This window comes from Eleutherodactylus coqui, chromosome 1 (assembly GCF_035609145.1).
Source record: "Eleutherodactylus coqui strain aEleCoq1 chromosome 1, aEleCoq1.hap1, whole genome shotgun sequence".
Lineage (NCBI taxonomy): Eukaryota > Metazoa > Chordata > Amphibia > Anura > Eleutherodactylidae > Eleutherodactylus > Eleutherodactylus coqui.
Window position 1 is genome coordinate 303,225,691 of NC_089837.1, and position 12,708 is coordinate 303,238,398.

Genomic DNA, 12,708 nt, shown 5'->3' on the forward strand with positions numbered 1-12,708 from the left:
TCGCGCTGTATGCCCTGGAGGTGCTTGCTTGTCCTGTGGCTAGCGTCTTGTCAGAGAGTGTGTTTAGTGTGGCTGGGGGAATCATCACAGATAAGCATACCCGCCTGTCAACCGACAGTGCCGACAGGCTTACACTCATCAAGATGAACAAAGCCTGAATTTCCCCAGACTTCTCTTCTCCACCAGCGGACAGCAGCGATACCTAAGCAATACGTAGGCTGCACCCGTGGATGGAAGCATTGTTCTCTATCACCATCAAAAACGGGGACATTTTTGCTTCATCAATCTGTGTATTCTATTCATCCTCCTCCTCCTGCTCCTCCTCCAGAAACCTCACGTAATCACGCCGAACGGGCAATTTTTCTTAGGCCCACAAGGCTCAGTCATATAATTTTTGTAAATAATTTTTATACGTTTCAATGCTCATTAAAGCGTTGAAACTTGCACCTGAACCAATTTTTATTTTAACTGGGCTGCCTCCAGGCCTAGTTACCAATTAAGCCACATTAACCAAAGCGATTAATGGGTTTTATCTGCCCTCTTGGTTGGGCATGGGCAATTTTTCTGAGTTACATTAGTACTGTTGGTACAGCAATTTTTTGGGGCCCTCGCCTACAGTGTAATCCAATTAATTTTTTGCCCACCTGCATTAAAGCTGACGTTACATCAGCTGTGATGGGCAATGCAATGGGATATATTTATGTACCGCCGGTGGCTTCCTGGCACCCACCCATGCTGTGGGTCCACAGGGAGTTGTAACTGCATGTGTCTACTTCTAAAGAACCCCAGTCTGACTGGGGCATGCAGTGTGGGCCGAAGCCCACCTGCATTAAACATGACATTACCTCAGTTGTGATGGGCAATGCAATGGGATATATTTATGTACTGCCGGTGGGTTCCTGGCACCCACCCATGCTGTCGGTCCACACGGAGTTGTAACTCCATGTGTACACTTCTAAAGAACCCCAGTGTGACTGGGGCATGCAGTGTGGGACGAAGACCACCTGCATTTAATCGGACGTTACCTCAGCTGTGATGGGCACTGCAATGGGATACATTTATGTACAGCCGGTGGGTTCCAGGGAGCCACCCATGCTGTGGGTGCACACGGAATTCCCATTGCGGAGTTGTACCTGCCTGTGACTATTTATAAAAACCCGCAGTCTGACTGGGGCATGCAGACACCTTGACAGAATGAATAGTGTGTGGCACATAGGTTCCCCATTGCTATGCCCACGTGTGCAGCTCCTGATGGCGGTGGCACAGGATTATATTTCTCATTGCCTCTGTACAGCATTGTGGGCTATCGCCCCGCCCCTTTTAAAGACGGTCGCTGCCTAGCCGTGCCAACCCTCTGCAGTGTGTGCCTGCGGTTCCTCCTCATGGCAGACGCACTTATAAATAGACATGAGGGTGGTGTGGCATGAGTGCAGCTGAAGGCTGCGCAGGGACACTTTGGTGTGCGCTGTGGACACTGCGTCGTGCGGGGGGGGGGGGGGGTTGGGCAGCATGTAACCCAGGAGAAGTGGCAGCGGAGTGTCATGCAGGTAGTGATTGTGCTTTGTTGGAGGTAGTGTGGTGCTTAGCTAAGGTATGCATTGCTAATGAGGGCTTTTCAGAATTAAAAGTTGTTGGGAGGGGGGGGCCCACTCTTGCCGCTATTGTGGCTTAATAGTGGGACCTGGGAACTTGAGATGCAGCCCAACATGTAGCCCCTCGCCTGCCCTATCCGTTGCTGTGTCGTTTCCATCACTTTCTTGAATTGCCCAGATTTTCACAAATGAAAACCTTAGCGAGCATCGGCGATATACAAAAGTGCTCGGGTCGCCCATTGACTTCAATGGGGTTCGTTACTCGAAACGAACCCTTGAGCATCGCGATAATTTCGTCCCGAGTAACGAGCACCCGAGCATTTTGGTGCTCGCTCATCTCTACTGCTTATCTATTCTAATTTTTGCATATACTACTTTCATCTAATCTATCTGTACAATCCCTATTTAGAACATGCTCCATGATTGACAATGCCATCCAGTGTACATCTTGTGCCATGTATGCAGTCCTTGAACAGCCGTTGGAGAGTGCATAGTACTGTATGAGATGTGAGAATGTTGCACATCTGGAAGTATAGATCCTGGATCTAAATGAGCAGCTTACAACACTAAAATCCATTGGCATAATGAAAAGTGCTTTACTGCTCACTGAACAGGCATTCATTGGGGTACATGTGGGTGTGGATGGTAGCATGGCAGTGCAGGATGATCAGGCAGCTAGCCGACTAACAGCAGGGGTAGAGGGAATAGATCCAGGCAAGCTAGTACCTGAACTGACACACCCCAACAAGTTTGCCAAGTTGGCAGATGAAGGGAATGCCATTACAGGGTTAGCAGTGCTGCAGCATGACATGGCCTCTGACTGCCAGGGGATGTCTGCTCCAGTATGAAGGGAAATAGCAGCACAGGGCAGGCTAGACAGGTCCTAACAGTGGGAGAATCAATTAGGGGGACAGACAGAGCAATGTGCCAAAAAGACTGGGATCCTTGAACAGTGTGTTGTCTTTGTAGAGCTCAATTTCAACACATTGCGGATCTGGTTGACAGATTACTGGGAGGGGCTCATGAAGATCCAGCAGTCATGGTGCACATTGGTAGTAATGACAAAGTTAGAGGTAAGTGGAGGGTCCTTAAAAACGAGTTCAGGGACTTATAATGTAAGCTTAGGCCAAGGAACTCCAAAGTAGTATTTTCTGAAATACTACCTGTATTATGTGCCACACCAGAAAGGTAGAGGAAGATGAGGGAGGTAAACAAGTGGCTCAAGAGTTAGTGTTGGAAAGAGGGATTTGGGTTCCAAGAGAACTGGGCTGACTTTGCTGTTGGCTACAGGTTCAACCATAAGGATGGGCTGCAACATAATGAGGAGGGTGCATCTGTGCTGGGAAAGAAGATGTCTAGAAGGGTGGAGGAGTGTTTATACTAGGGACTGCGGGAGGGCAATCACATAGATAAAGGGGAAGATAATGTACACAGTGACCAGGTATTAAGTAATGGAAATGGAGTGGTGCGGTGGGAGAGGCTAGTACAGTTAGATCTGGCAGAAGAGTTATTAGGGATACAATTAATATAAAAAGATAACCAAAACTTTCTAAACGGTATGGTGACTAATGCTAGGACTCTGACTAATAAGGTCGACGAACTAGAAGTAATAATGTCTGAGGAAAAGTATGATATAGTCAGAATAACGGAGACCTGGCAAGATGAAAGCTGTGTTTGGGTGGTGAACTTACAGGGTTACAGTCTGTTTAAAAGGAATCGCAAAAACTAGATAGGGCAAGGGGTTTGTTCTAAATCAGAGCAAAAATTCGGGAAAGAGCCTGCTCACAAATCCAAAAATTTGTAAGCTGAGGCACTCGCATCCCGAGGTACCACTGTATAAGGAAAAAAATTCCTTAAAAAGCAAATAAAAGAAGCAAAGGTGGAGAAAGAGAATTATTGCCAAGGAGAGTACAACTAACCTTAAACTGTTCTTGAATAATGTAAGCCCTTAAGAACACAGGACCTATTTTGGGCATAAGGATGCAATGATTTTTTCACAGTGGACTGGTACGATTACGACAATACCAGAAATTTTTCTTTTTTTCTGGGTTTTTCCGTTGTTACACAAAAAGTTTTTTTTTGTTATTTCTGACTTAGCTTTTTTTTTTACACAATTTTTTTATGTCTCTGTAGGGGACTTGAACTATTAAGGCCTCATTCCAAAAGTCATGCAAAAGTATAATGTCCTTTTTATTCCTGCATTAACAAATGCGACGTTTCAACCTATGTGGTCTTTGTCAAGCTTGACAAAGACCACATAGGCCGAAACATCACGTGTGTTAATGGAGAAATAAAAAGGACTTATACTTTCCACCATTTATGCTGCCACCTTCCTGAATTATTTATTATGAGATTTCTTCTTAAGCAGGGATGAAAAAGACTCCGCTCTCCTTTAGTTCTCCCTTCCAGCTGACTCAACAACTACACATTAAAGTTGGCTGGCCTCTAGGCCCCAGCCTCCAGACCAACTTAGCTAGCCTCTATGCTAGACTAGACCAGGCTCCAAGCTCCCCCCCAAAAAAACAACCACACCCAAGTTGTGTTTTTTATATCTCCCCATCAACCAATCCTGGACTATAGGGAAGCCTTCTACCCAATCCCAGGGCTAACAAGGGGTGACTGACAGGTAATAGAGTGGGTTAGGTAGAATACTGCAAAGTCATGCATAAGTGAGTTAAAGAGACACCAGACCTTAACTCTTAGGGGCCCAGGCAAGGCCAATACACATAACAATACATGGATATACATGCACACACGGATACACATACACACATATACACATAGAGACTCCACATGAGGTTGCTAACAAAGTGCTGTGAGACCTCAACTTTGGGGTACTACTTAAGCTGCCAGGACTATGCACAGCAGACTTCAGCGTCCCAATGTAGGTAACGCAATGACATCACTACATCATGACACTTGTGTCAGGTGGCTGACTGTGCATTAGTATAAAGAAGACCACTCTATGCTCCATGGGCAATCAGGTATCAGATAAGCAGAAAGTTTTTCTGGGCCATGCAGGAGGCATTATTGTTAAATAAGAGGCCACTTAGGTACATTAATAGTTTACAAGGGGATCACACAGGGGAATTATTAGTTTTCACGGGGAACATGCAGATGCACTATTAGTTTAGAGGGGTTACCCAGTTGTAAACTATTGAGAGGACAGGACAGGCCATCAATAATAGATTGGTGGGGATCTGTCACCCAGGACTCTCGCTGATCAGTTGTTTGCTGAGTTGATATGATCATACAGGAAGCAGACGGACATATTCCCACTACAGTGGTCATGCTTCGTATTGCAGGCCAAGTTCCTATTCACTTTAATTGGAGCTATGCCTACAATGACAATCCTGGCCACTGCAGTGAGAACGGAGCTGTCTATTTCCTGCAGAAATCAGCTCAGTGCAGAAGTACGCAGACCCAGCAAACAGTGAATTCCCTATTGATTTACTACTACTGATCTATACTGCTGATAGACCATTTAAAGTTTACAACTGTACAATGCCTTTAAAAGGTGGCTTTGATGGGGCAAGATTAGATTAGAAGGGGCAAAGCAGGGTCATTATTAATTCATTATTGATAAGGGTCAGTATTAATTAAAAAGGGGAGCACTTGGGGGCATTAATATTCATTCAGGGGAAATTACTTTTTCAGGGACCACTCAGGAGATATTATTACCTCATAAAATGGTACCCAATGGACATTATTATTGTTTTAGGGGCAGAAAGAGGGCATACTGTGTGTATTATCACTGTGCGAGGACACAGGCGGGGCATTATTATTATTGTATTCACTGTTTAGGGAACCAAAGATGTAACTTTTAAAGGACATATTTTAGCTGAATGATTATTGGTGGATGATTATAGTTCTACCACTATTATTTCTGAAGTATAATATTTGAGGACAAAGTGCATTACAGCGGTTAAAGTAATAGGAGCAGTAATAGGCACAAAATTAGAGGTAGCAGCAAAATCGTGAGTTTGTAAAGGTTGATAAAAGGTATGAAGGGTGCTGAAAAAGTGAGGAGCCAAAGATACCTGTGTTGCAAATTTTGCAGATACAAGTCATGGCTGGATAAAGTAATCATGGTGGTCTGGTCTAGATGAGAAAGACAGTATTATACAATTCACAGAGCGCCTGTGTAGAACTGGTAGCTAACACTATATGGTCACTGTATGGCCATAATATTGTTCTTTGTATAGTGTTATTATTTATTAACAGTATGGTGGTCATTATGTAGTCGTTATGATGGGACGGTATTATATGGCCCCTGCGTAGTGTTATAATGGATCTTTGTATAGTGTGTTTCATTTAGTAGGGGAAGTAATACTGAATAACTGCATTGTGGTAGTGTTTGCACTGAACAATAATAATGTCTGGCAGGGTATTCTTACTGTATATTACTGGCCACTCTGTTGTTGGGGGCCTCTCCAGCACGTCCCATACTGCAGCACTGGCTCCAGCCAGCAGATGGCACTAGAGATGAGCGAACGTGCTCGTTTAGGACAATTACTCGATCGAGCATCACTTTTTTCGAGTAACTGCCTACTCGGACAAAAAGATTCTGGGGGCGCCGGGGGACAGGGGGTGGCGGGGTGGAGTGGGGGTAGCAGGGGGGAAGACGGAGGAGCTCTCTCTCTTTTCCCCCACTCCCCACCGCAACCCCCGAATCTTTTCGCCCGATGAGGCAGTTACTCGAAAAAAGCGATGCTCGATCAAGTAATTGCTCTAAACGAGCAGGTTCGCTCATCTCTAGGTGGCACCACTGTATAATGGGAGAAAGAGAATCCAAAATTGGATTGCAAAGGGTTCATAGGTCTCAATTAGAGATGAGCGAACCTACTCAGCCACGCCCCTTTTTCGCCCAAGCGCCGCGATTTTCGAGTACTTCCGTACTCGGGCGAAAAGATTCAGGGGGCGCCGTGGGTGAGTGGGGGGTTGCAGTGTTCCCCGCTGCTACCCCCCGCTCCGCCACTCCTCCCCCTGGCACCCCCCGAATCTTTTCACCCGAGTACGGAAGTACTCGAAAATCGCGGTGCTCGATCGAGTAATTACTTGAAACGAGTATATTCGCTCGTCTCTAGTCTCAATAGTAGCACTATTAGTGATTGGGACTACAGAAAGAGCAATGTTATTGATTGGGGCCACAGAGGGGGCACTATTATTGAGTGGGACCACAGAGGAGGGGCACTGTTAGCAAGTGAGACTACAGAGGGGGGCAATATTATTATATGGGGTTCTTAGAGATTTATTGGGGCACAAGCAGCATGAAGAGACAAGTCATGACTAGAAGTTGTCTTCATGATAGCCTAGACCCAGATAAGAAGACCAAAAGTAAAAAAACTCCAATCAGAGACGACGTCACCTGTAATCACTGGATGTAACTGCACTATAATCACTATCCATACCGTATGTAGAGCTGGGATCCACTAGAGGTGAGCTGCTATACTTAAAGTGTTAATAAAGTTCCTAAATGTAGTTTTCAATACTTTGAGAGGTTCAGTTTTTAAAATGAGGTAATGTATGGGGCTTTCTAATATAAAGGCTCCTCAAATCCACTTCAAAACTGAATTGGTCCATAAAGAACAGATTTTGGAAATGCACTTGAAAATCTGAAAAATTGCTTCTAAACTTATACTTCTTCTAACATCTTAAATAAATAAAAGGGAATAACATGATGCCAACATAAAGGGGACATGATGAATGTTATTTATTATGTAGTTTGTCTGCTACAACTATCTGTCTTCGGGCTCATTCAGACTAACGGATTTTTCGTGCTGCTATCAGCGCAAAAAAATTGTTGCTACAGGAGCTGTAAGGATCGCATGAACGGGCTGCCTCCAGTTACTTGAAGTAGCCTGTTCACACGATCGCAGGTGCAAGCTGCACACTATCCAGCTCCCAGTAGGAGTAAATGGAAAGTCCGCCACAGCATGCAGCAAAGATAGGACAGGTCCTATCTTTTATGCACACCACGGAGCTACATGCGACCTGCACTCGCATGTCTTATCTTTATTAGGTGTGCAACGTTTGTTTCCTAATAGACGCGCATTCTGTGCACTGCTAGCAGTGCAAACATTACATTAATCTGAACAAGCCCTTACAAGCAGAAAATTTCAAATTTTGAAAAGTACAAATTTTTCAAAATTTTCTATAAATTCTGTAATTTTTTTAATAAATGAACTGAAACATATAGACAAAAATTCATCACCAAGATTTGTAAGATATGGTGCAATGTGTCACTTAAACACAATCTCAGATTCACTTGGATAAGTAAAATCATTCCGAAGATTTTGCCATGTAGCGTGACACGTCAGATTTGAAAAATGTCACTGTGTCACAAAGGCCAAAACGGACTGCAGTGTTAGGGAGCTATGGGGTAGTTATTCCACTTTGTTCAACACAATGATTTATTGTGTATAATTTCTTCTAACTCTCAGTAGGCGATTTTCAGTTATGTTTTTAAGCCATGGAAAATGGTGACAGCTACCCCACCCAGTTCACTCATTTCTATCTGTATATTTAAGGCTGTCCTGCTGCATCACTTTTTAATATTTGCTTTCATTTTTCCACACCCACTTTCAAACAATCAAGCATTTTTTATTTTTCCACTGACATAGCTAAATGAGAGCCTGTTGTGAAGGACAGGGTGTTTTGTTTTTGTTTTTTTAATGGTGGCATTTATGTTACGTGCGACATAAGGTATTAGAAAACTTTTCAAAATGTCAAAGTGGGATGAAGTTTTTGAGAAGTCTTTGTTTTTACAGTGTGTATAAAGTCCAGTAAAAATTACACATTTTCTTCATTCAGTGGGTCAGTATGATTACAGCAAAACGAATTTTATATAGTTTTTTATGCTATTCTAGCTAAAAAATTAAAATACAATTTTTGTAAAATTGCTTTCTGTCGCCTCTTTGAATCACAGAACTTTATTATTTTTCCACCAATGGGGCTGTGAGAGAGCTTAATTTTTTTGTAGGTCAACCTGTAGTTTTATTGGTATCATTTGGGGCTACTTACAGCTTTTTGCTCAATGTTTTCTTGGAGACGAGGTAACAAAAGACTACATGTCATTGCTTTTTTCTGACTGTATTCACAATATGATGTGATATTTTAATAAATTGGACTTCTACAGATAAGACGATACCAGTATTTTATTTTTTTGTGGGTCACTTCTTCTTAAGGAGAACACCTAGAAAGTGTGTGAGGAGACACCTAAAAGGTGGGTGAGGAGACTTATAAGGCCATCCATGCTCCTCTGGGAAATATGCAAATAAGGTAAGATGGAACAACACCTCTGCAGCTAACATTGACTTGCAGGAATGCTGCCTTCCAATAGGTGGTGCTGTTAAGGTATTGATCTGCTGATCACCTAAACGCAAGTACAATATATTGCAATACTTCAGTATGCAATATAATGTATTTTTACAGACATCCTATTAGGTAAGACTTAGGGTCCTTTTACAAACAATGAAGTGCCGGGCAAATTATGCCCGACACTTGTGCCTGTGATGCTCACTCTTCTCAATAGAGGAAGCCCTTTACTATTTATAAAGCTTCATAGTTGGGGGCCCTGTTACAGTTTTTGCATTGGCTTCAACTTACGCCTCCAATTCCAGCCATGTGTCAAAGACAGCTTTTTCCAAATAGATGTGAAGCAGGAGTAGTGCAGCTAAGAACTATATAAAATAAAACATCCAAAAAGCGAGTGTTGAAGCATGCAAGTGTGTGTGTACTGTGATCTAAAGTGTGCTGTGTCTTAAGTTTGACTTAAAGATTGAGTAACCTTAGATTCAGAGACTTATTTATTTACTACTTCTCTTTTATTTTTCACTTGTATATATTAATCTTATCTAACTTATCTGCACAATCCCAAGTTAGAATGTGCTCTACGATTGACAATGCTGTCCAGTGCACTTCATGTGCCATGTATTTAGTCCTTGAACAGTCATTCAAGGGTGCATAAGGCTGTACAAGATGTGAGCGTATTGCACATTTGGGAGCTGAGATCCTGGATCTAAATGAGAAGCTTGCAACACTGAGATTCATTGACAAAATGGAAAGGAGTTTACTACTTACTGAGCAGGTAATCCTTGAGGTGGATAGTGTCATGGAAGTGCAGGGTGATCACGCAGCTAGCTGGAGTGACAGCAGGAGAGTTAAAGGGAAGAGTGTCTGGGACTAGTACTGAACTGGTGCACCAAACAATTTTGCAAATTTGTCACATGATGGGAATGCCATTACATGGATAGCACTGTTGCAGCATGACAAGACCTTTGACTGCCAGGGGGATGACTGCTTGATGAAGAAGGGGAATAGAAGTGCAGGGCAGGGTAGACAAGTCCAGGTAGTGAGGGACTCCATTAAGAGTGGGACAGACAGGGCCATCTGCCACAAAGACTGAGGTCACTGAACAGTGTGTTGTCTTCCTTGTGCTTGAGTTTGACACATCACTGATCAGGTTGACAGATTACTGGGAAGGACTGATAAAGACCCAGCAGTCATGGTGCACTTTGGCACCAATTACAATGTTCGAGGTTGATGGTAGGTCTTTAAAAATTATTTCAGGAACTTAGGATGTAATTTTATTACAAGGACCTGCAAACTAGTATTTTCTGAAATACTATCTGTACCGCGTGCCACTCCTGAAAGACAGCAGGATATTAGGGGCATTAACAAGTGGCTCAGGAGCTTTTGCAGGGAGGAGGGGTTTGGGTTCCTGGAGAACTGAGCTGACATTGCTGTTGGCTACAGGTTCTACTGTAGGCATGGGCTGCATCCCAATGGGAAGGGTGGAGCTGTGTTTGAAGGGAAGATGGCTAGAAGGTTAGAGGAGTGTTTAAACCAGGGACTAGGGGAGGGCAATCGCAGAGAGTGAAAGACAGTATAGACAATGACTTTGAAATAAGTAATACAAAAGGAGATGGAGCGTTGGGAAGGGTTAATACAGTTATAACTGTCAGAAAATTAAAGTGTTGGCTCTTGAAAAAATAATGATGGAAAGTACATCTAATAAATAGTTTTGTTTTACAGTGTATTCACAGAGGAAAATGAAATGTCAGGTGAAATGTTGAATGATAAAGTAAACTCTTCATTCATCTAAAGGTCCCGTTACATGGAACGATTGTCGAATGCATAAGTGCCCGACAGCCACCCCACAGACTACTGCCTGACTATCGCTTCTGTGCTTATGCAGGAGCTATAGTCATTCAAATGAATTATGGCGAAGTGGGCTGGGATCATTCCGGTCCACCTGCATACAGTCAAAGTAAATAGTAGTAGCTCAAACATTGATTGGCTTCTGTTTACACTTCCCAATAGTTGCTTGGTTTTTAGTTGTCCAATAGTTGCTTGGTTTGCTGTCGTGGCCAAGTGAACGTGGGACAATTATCATCCAAATTTGCTATTTCCAGTGAAGATTTAGGTAATAATTGCCCCTTGTAAAGTGCCCTTTAAGCAGGAAGACGTGAGCAGCCACCTTAAAAAGATTAAAATAGAGAAATTACCAGGTCCCAATCGCATACATCCCTGGGTTCTAAGAGAATTAAGTAATGTGATTAAAGTAATGTTTCTTTGACTCTATAGTGATGGGGTCTGTTCCACTGGGGTGGTGCATAGCAAGTGTGATACAATATTCAAAAAGTGTTCAAAAAGTGAAGCTGGACAATCTAATTTTTATTGTGGGTAAAATGTTATGTTTTTTTTTAAGAGATGCTATCCTGCGGTAACTCAATGAAGATAGCTGCATAACTCCATATGAGCAGTGGTTTATGAGGGGTCGCTCCTGTCAAACCCATCTGATCAGCCTCGATGGGGAGGTAAGTTCTGGACTGGACTGAGGAGTCATTGGATCTTGTATATCTTGATTTTTCTAAGGCATTTGATAGTAATGTGATAGACCATTATTTCTTATATTCAAGGACTTTATATTGATGGGGGTCCGTTCCACTGGATTGGCGATTAGCAAATGTGGTGTCAATATTCAAAAAGAACCAGAAAGGTGAATCAAGAAACTACAGGCTCATAAGTGAGATGATATCCTGGAATACCTCAAGGAAAATAGCAATATAACTCAATATCAACATGGGTTGACGAGGGGTCACTCCTGTCAAACCAATCTGATCAGCTTCCATAAGGAGGTAAGTTCTAGATTAAAATGAGAATGCTTGGCCTGGGCGATAATATATGTAAGTGGGTAAGTAACTGGATCAGTGATAGAAAGCAGAGGGTGGTTATTAATGGTAATACTCTAATTGGGTCACAGTTACTACCATGTTCCCCAAAACATAAGACACTGTCTTATATTATTTTTTGCCCCAAAAAGAGCACAGTGTCTTATTTTCGGGGGGGGGGGCTTATACTCACCTGGTCTGCTGCTCACCTGTCCCGATGCCTCCCGATGGTCTTTGGCGGCGGCGCTGCTGTAAACTTCATCCCCCTTGTCTCACAGCTGAGCTTCTGCTGGTGATGGGGCTTTGAATACCCTGCCTCCAGCAAAGCAAGCGCTGTGATTGACTCATCAAGTGTCAGCAGCCAATCACAGCCGGCGCTCAATGAGCCAATCACAGCCATTCAGTGATAGGTCTTACTATCAGGGTAGGACCTATTTTCGGGGAAACACGGTAGTAGGATACTACAGGGTTTGGTATTCGGCCCTATTCTTTTTAAAATATATATTAGCAACCTGTGTAAAGCAATTAACACTACAGAGGACAGGATACTGTAGCAAATGGATTTGGATAAGCTGGAGGCTTGGGCAGAAAAGTGGCCAAAGAGGTTTAACACTAATAAATGTAATGTTATGCACATGGGCAGAGGAAATACATGTCACCATTACATACTTGATGGGAAACTGCTGGATAAAACTGACACGGAAAAGGACTTGCAGATTTTAGTTAACCCTAAACTTAACTGAAACAACCAGTGTCAGGCAGCTGCTGGTAAGTCAGATAGAATCAATAGGTGCATCAAAAGAGGTCTAGGGGCACATGATGAGAACATTGTTCTTCCTCTTTACAAGTCACTGGTCAGACACACATGGAATATCGTGTACAGTTTTGAGCACTGGTACTCAAAAAGGAAATATTAGAACTTGAGTGGATTCAAAGGTCGG